The 6,920-nt window shown below is 38.7% G+C and overlaps 1 long non-coding RNA gene across 2 annotated transcripts; it reads right to left on the bottom strand.

The window, feature by feature from the left end:
• Window positions 1–248: 248 nt before the first annotated feature.
• On the bottom strand, window positions 249–1,825 carry LOC136777853 (uncharacterized). Of its 2 annotated transcripts, none has more exons than XR_010823325.1 (3): window positions 1,258–1,825; window positions 1,058–1,192; window positions 249–695 (listed from the first exon to the last, which is right to left on the bottom strand). It is a non-coding gene; the product is annotated as an uncharacterized lncRNA (long non-coding RNA). The 2 variants fall into 2 exon arrangements; XR_010823326.1 differs by having other exon boundaries at window positions 249–656.
• Window positions 1,826–6,920: the final 5,095 nt, after the last annotated feature.

The raw sequence follows: 6,920 nt of genomic DNA, 5'->3' as shown, positions 1-6,920 counted from the left end.
TTATTCACCATATGCCTGATCACATGTAAAATATTGCAATCATGAATTCTTTTCATATTTACACATCTACATAAATTTATTATAATTTTCATCAACTATGTGATTTCTAATTCCAAAGTTGTATGCCTAAAATCACCTGCAAGCACTTCACTCTTAAGGATTTTCTTATAAATTAGCTCATATTTATCCATCATTTTCTTAGCTGTTACCGTCAATATCAACTTTGAATTACGGCACTTTCTCCAGCACACTAGTACCATTTATATTTTCCTTTCATTAATATAAACTAGGAAATACACCAATTTATACAATGGAAGCCACTCTTTTGTGGATATACTGCTTTCAGTTTCGCAAAGTTATTCACTGTAAATTCTATTGCATGGAAAATATTAATATGATGACTTCTTTTCATTGTTTCATTTCTAGATGACGTTATCATTAAAATTATGATTTAATTGACTTATATATTTCAAAGGGTTTATGCCCAAAATCACCTGCAAGCCTTTCGCTATTAAAAATTGGCTTCCAAATTAATTTTTTAATTTCTCCACCTTTTTCCTTAGGTTTAACTCTCAACATTAACTTTGCATTATGGCTCTTTCTATGGTAAACTGGAATCATTTCTGACTTCTTGTATTAAATATTACAGCTTAACCCTGCACAATGACACAATAAACATGTTATTGTAAATCAATCTGAAATAAAATCTCACTAAGTACCAAAAGATATATTACATATTATATTATAAAAATCAATGTTATTCTTATAAAAAATTAAATTTGAATAATTTTTTTGGTAATAATAATAATTTCTTTCTATTCTGATTGGGGAAGCGTAGGTAAATATATGGTTTTAATACTTTTTTATATTATAATTGAATATTAAATAACGATTAGAAAATATTTATCTGCTTTTCTTTAATCGTAGTAATAAGAAAGATTTATTGTCTCATGGAAAATTGTTTCTATATATGATATAACCTATCGGACAGTTGAAATCCATATGAGTTTAAAGAAAAGAAAAATTTAAACATGAAATTTGTTATTGATTTCCATACCTGGATGTTTAGCATATGTTCAAACCTCATCCTTCTCTGTTTCATTTACAACCTTTGTTAATCTGCATTCTCCAATGACAGGGTATTTCCAAGAATTGTTATAGCATTTGGCACTGGTTGGCATCAAACTGCAAACTATGAAATAATGCCTATAAATAACTTTGTTTTAATTAAACAAATTCTTTTTACAATGTACTTACTTTACATGAAAATGTTTATGTTTATAGCTATTGAGACACTACCGTGTGTCTTAATTATGAGTGAATGTAACAAGATTATCCTTATCTGTTTTATCTGCAATAACCTTTGAAGTACATCTGGAAAGAGAGACTCAACAAAGTAATTGTTATATTTTAATACATGCTTGAGCTGAATTAAAAAATAAATAAATAAACAATTAATTTTTAATTACATACATTTTAAGCGGTTGAATGAGTTACACATACTTTACCATGTGATAATGAACAATTGGCTTATCTTTTTCTTTCGCTAGTAAATTGACATATCATTGAGTCATCAACAGTTAATCACATTTCAAACTACTGTTTCCATTGCTCAACCAGTACTCCGTAGTTGCATTAAACCAAAGCTCTGTTTTCCAGCAACACATGGCAGCACTATCTTCATTATCTATTTTATTATAAAAAGTAGTAATATCCACTGGAACTGTAACTGATTCCTCTTTAACTATGGTAGTACTTTTTGGTGCTTGCATTTTTCCAAGAATTGTTATAGCATTTGGCACTGGTCTGGCATCAAATTGCAAACTATGAAAGGATACCTTGTATATAACTTTGCTTTAATTAAACTAATTTTTTTCACAATGTACTTACTTTTCTTAAAAACGTTTATGTTAATTGTTGTTGAAACACTACCATGTGTGTTGGTTATGAGTGAACGTAACAACCTCATCCTTCTGTTTCATTTACAATTTTCGTTAATCTACATTCTTCAATAACAGGGTATTTCCAAGAATTGTTAGAGCATTTGGCACTGGTATGACTTCAAATCAGAGGTGCATACAAGGAAAATATTTTATTTATAACCTGAAATAAAATCCCACAAAGTACCACAAAATATTAAATTTTAATATATTTTACAATGTTGTGTTACTTATCTGATTCTCCATCAGACTCCTTCATGTATTTATTCCTTTAGTTTAATTATCTACACTTTGAATTATATCACACTATTTTTATCCTAAAACAGAGTAATTTTGATTTTGACCTTATTGACAGTTCTATCGAAATCGATCGAAATTAGGGTTATGCCGGTATTGAATATAGCAGTTGAATATAGCAGCCAACTTCAGCCCGAGACATACAGAAGCGGTCAACTTCAGCCCGAGACATACAGATCAGCCCGAGACATACAGAAAGGAAGGAGAAGAATTTCAACTTCGGCATATATATAGCTAACAGAGTATGAGATCTCTGGATTGCGTGAACCGATTTTAATGTTTATGGGCTCAAATGAAAGCTCGTTCAAAACCATTTTAAGAAAAGCTTTGCTTAAATCATGATAGTGGATTATTCACAAAGAAAAATCGGTTTGAAAATTAGGACAGCCAAACTTGCTGTATAAGAGAGTAGTGCCTCGACGGCCGTATATACATGTTATTATCTACTTTTTTCTGTACTTGCCGTCGAGACACTACCGTGTCTCTTGATAGGCTAGAGGACTATGCAATTCTAAAAAATTACAAAAATTTCTTGCTAGTTGAGAATCATTGCCGAAAGTTGGAAAACACGGTTGTCGCTGTGTATAGCTGCTTCTCTGTAAAAAAAAACATCGTGCAAGCCGAGATCCCTAACAAAAGTCATACCAGCGTACGGAGAATTTAATAGGCTAGAGGACTGTGCAATTCAAAAAAATTACAAAAATTTCTTACTAGTTGAGAATCATTGCCGAAAGTTGGAAAACATGGTTATCGCTCTCTGTATCCGTTTCTCCGTAAAAAAAAACATTGTATAAGCCGAGATCCCTAACAAAAATCATACCAGCCTACGCAGAATTTAATAGGCTAGAGGACTGTGCAATTCTAAAAAATTACAAAAATTTCCCTGTCTGTCAAATATGATGATAAAGAGTTTAAACTTATATCTTTCCTTTGACAATTTTTTCTGTGTATTAATTGTTATTTTCTATTTTAATTCATAATTGATGTTATTTAAAAAAAAATACAATTTTTATCTTGCTTTTAATTTGATATTAAAGCATTTTATATAGGTTTTCTATATGTGTTGTGTACCGGGTGACACGCTAGTTTTGGGTTATGTGACGCCGAAACTCGCTGCTGGAAAGTCGCTGCTAACTTCAGCGTCATTGACTCCAAGCGAGTTACCCTAGCCCCTTTATATGTACTCCCTGACCCCAAGTGAGTAACCCTAGCCCTTTTATAAGTACTCCATGTCCCCAAGTGAGTTACCCTAGTCCCATATAAGTACTCCATGACCCAAAGTGTGTTACCGTAGCCCCTTTATAAGTACTCCCTGTCCCCAAGTGAGTTACCCTAGTCCCATATAAGTACTCCCTGACCCCAAGTGAATTACCCTAGCACCTTTATAAGTACTCCCTGACCCCAAGTGTGTTACCCTAGTACCTTATAAGTACTCCCTGACTCCAAGCGAGTTACCCTAGCCTCTTTATATTTACTCCCTGACCCCTAGTGTGTTACCCTAGCCCCTTTATAAGTAGTCCCTGTCACCAAATGAGTTACCCTAGTCCCATATAAGTATTCCCTGACCCTAAGCGAGTTACCCTATTCACATATAAGTTCTCGCTGAACCCAATTGAGTTGCCCTAGCCCCTTTATAAGTACTCCCTGACCCCAAGTATGGTACCCTAGTCCTAAATAAGTACTCCCTGACTCCAAGTGAGTTACCCTAGTCCCATATAAATACTCCCTGATACCAAATGAGTTAACCTAGTCCCTTATAAGTACTCCCTGACCCCAAGTGAGTTACTTTAGCCCCTATATTAGTACTCCCTGACCCCAATTGAGTTACCCTTGTCCCATATAAGTACTCCCTGACCCCAAATGAGTTACCGTAGCCCCTTTATAAGTACTCCCTGACCCCAAGTGAGTTACGCTAGTCCCATATAAGTACTCCCTGACCCCAAGTGAGCTACCCTAGTCCCATATAAGTACTCCCTGTCCCAAATGAGTTACCCTAGTCCCATATAAGTACTCCCTGACCACAAATGAGTTACTTTAGCTCCAAAATAAGTAATCCCTGACCCCAAGTGAGTTACCCTAATCCCATATAAGTACTCCCTAATCCCAAGTGAGTTACCCTAGCCCCTTTATAAGTAAACCCTGACGCCAAGTGTGTTACCCTAGTCCCATATAAGTACTCCGTGACCCAAAGTGTGTGACCCTAGTCCCATATAAGTACTCCCTGATACCAAATGAGTTAACCTAGTCCCTTATAAGTACTCCCTGACCCCAAGTGAGTTACTTTAGCCCGTTTATAAGTACACCCTGACCCCAAGTGTGTTACCCTAGTCTCATATAAGTACTCCCTGTCCCCAAGTGAGTTACCCTAGTCCCATATAAGTACTCCATGACCCAAAGTGTGTTATCGTAGCCCCTTTATAAGTACTCCCTGTCCCCAAGTGAGTTACCCTAGCCCCTTTATAAGTAAACCCTGACGCCAAGTGTGTTACCCTAGTCCCATATAAGTACTCCGTGACCCAAAGTGTGTGACCCTAGTCCCATATAAGTACTCCCTGATACCAAATGAGTTAACCTAGTCCCTTATAAGTACTCCCTGACCCCAAGTGAGTTACTTTAGCCCGTTTATAAGTACTCCCTGACCCCAAGTGAGCTACCCTAGTCCCATATAAGTACTCCCTGTCCCAAATGAGTTACCCTAGTCCCATATAAGTACTCCCTGACCACAAATGAGTTACTTTAGCTCCAAAATAAGTAATCCCTGACCCCAAGTGAGTTACCCTAATCCCATATAAGTACTCCCTAATCCCAAGTGAGTTACCCTAGCCCCTTTATAAGTAAACCCTGACGCCAAGTGAATTACCCTAGCCCCTTATCCGTACACCCTGGCCACAAATGAGTTACCCTAGTCCCATATAAGTACTCCCTGACCCCAAATGAGTTACCCTAGTCCCATATAAGTACTCCCTGATCCCAAGTGAGTTACCCTAGCCCGTTTATAAGTACACCCTGACCCCAAGTGTGTTACCCTAGTCTCATATAAGTACTCCCTGTCCCCAAGTGAGTTACCCTAGTCCCATATAAGTACTCCATGACCCAAAGTGTGTTATCGTAGCCCCTTTATAAGTACTCCCTGTCCCCAAGTGAGTTACCCTAGTCCCATATAAGTACTCCCTGATCCCAAATGAGTTACCCTAGCCCGTTTATAAGTACTCCCTGACCACAAGTGATGTACCCTAGTCCCATATAAGTACTCCCTGATCCCAAGTGAGTTACCCTAGTCCCATATAAGTACTCCCTGACCCCAAGTGTGTTACACTAGTCCCATATAAGTACTCCGTGACCCAAAGTTTGTGACCCTAGCCCCTTTATAAGTACTACCTGACCCCAATTGAGTTACCCTAGCCCCTTTATAAGTACTACATGTCCCCAAGTGAGTTACCCTAGTCCCATTTAAGTACTCCCTGACCCCAAGTGATGTACCCTAGTCCCATATAAGTACTCCCTGACCCCAAGTGATTTACCCTATCCCCTTTATAAGTACACCCTGACCCAAAGAGAGTTACCCTAGTCCTATATAAGTACTCCTTGATCCCAAGTGAGTTACCCTAGTCCCATATAAGTACTCCATGACCCCAAGTGAGTTACCCTAGTCCCATATAAGTACTCCCTGACACTAAGTGAGTTAGTTTAGCCCCTATATAAGTACTCCCTGACCCCAAGTGAGTTACCCTAGCCCCTCTATAAGTACTCCCTCACCCCAAGTGAGCTACCCTATTCCCATATAAGTAATCCCTGACCCCAAGTGAGTTATCCTCGCACCTTTATAAGTACTCCCTGACCCCAAGTGTGTTACCCTAGTCCCATATAAGTAATCCCTGACCCCAAGTGAGTTACCCTAGCCCCTTATCCGTACACCCTGGCCACAAATGAGTTACCCTAGTCCCATATAAGTACTCCCTGACCCCAAATGAGTTACCCTAGTCCCATATAAGTACTCCCTGATCCCAAGTGAGTTACCCTAGCCCGTTTATAAGTACACCCTGACCCCAAGTGTGTTACCCTAGTCTCATATAAGTACTCCCTGTCCCCAAGTGAGTTACCCTAGTCCCATATAAGTACTCCCTGACACTAAGTGAGTTAGTTTAGCCCCTATATAAGTACTCCCTGACCACAAGTGAGTTACCCTAGCCCCTCTATAAGTACTCCCACACCCCAAGTTAGCTACCCTATTCCCATATAAGTAATCCCTGACCCCAAGTGAGTTATCCTCGCACCTTTATAAGTACTCCCTGACCCCAAGTGTGTTACCCTAGTACCTTATAAGTACTCCCTGACTCCAAGCGAGTTACCCTAGCCCCTTTATATGTACTCCCTGACCCCAAGTGTGTTACCCTAGTCCCATATAAGTAATCCCTGACCCCAAGTGAGTTACCCTAGCACCATTATAAGTACTCCCTGACCCCAAGTGTGTTACCCTAGTACCTTATAAGTACTCCCTGACTCCAAGCGAGTTACCCTAGCCCCTTTATATGTACTCCCTGACCCCAAGTGAGTTACCCTAGCCATTTTATAAGTACTCCATGTCCCCAAGTGAATTACCCTAGTCCCATATAAGTACTCCCTGTCCCCAAGTGAGTTACCCTAGTCCCATATAAGTACTCCCTGACCCCAAGTGAGTTACCC

The sequence above is a fragment of the Prorops nasuta genome, unplaced genomic scaffold (assembly GCF_024137725.1).
Source record: "Prorops nasuta isolate Cenicafe-Biocafe unplaced genomic scaffold, Cenicafe_Pnas_1.2 PNAS00012, whole genome shotgun sequence".
NCBI lineage: Eukaryota > Metazoa > Arthropoda > Insecta > Hymenoptera > Bethylidae > Prorops > Prorops nasuta.
This window is presented reverse-complemented; position numbering and strand designations above follow the sequence as displayed.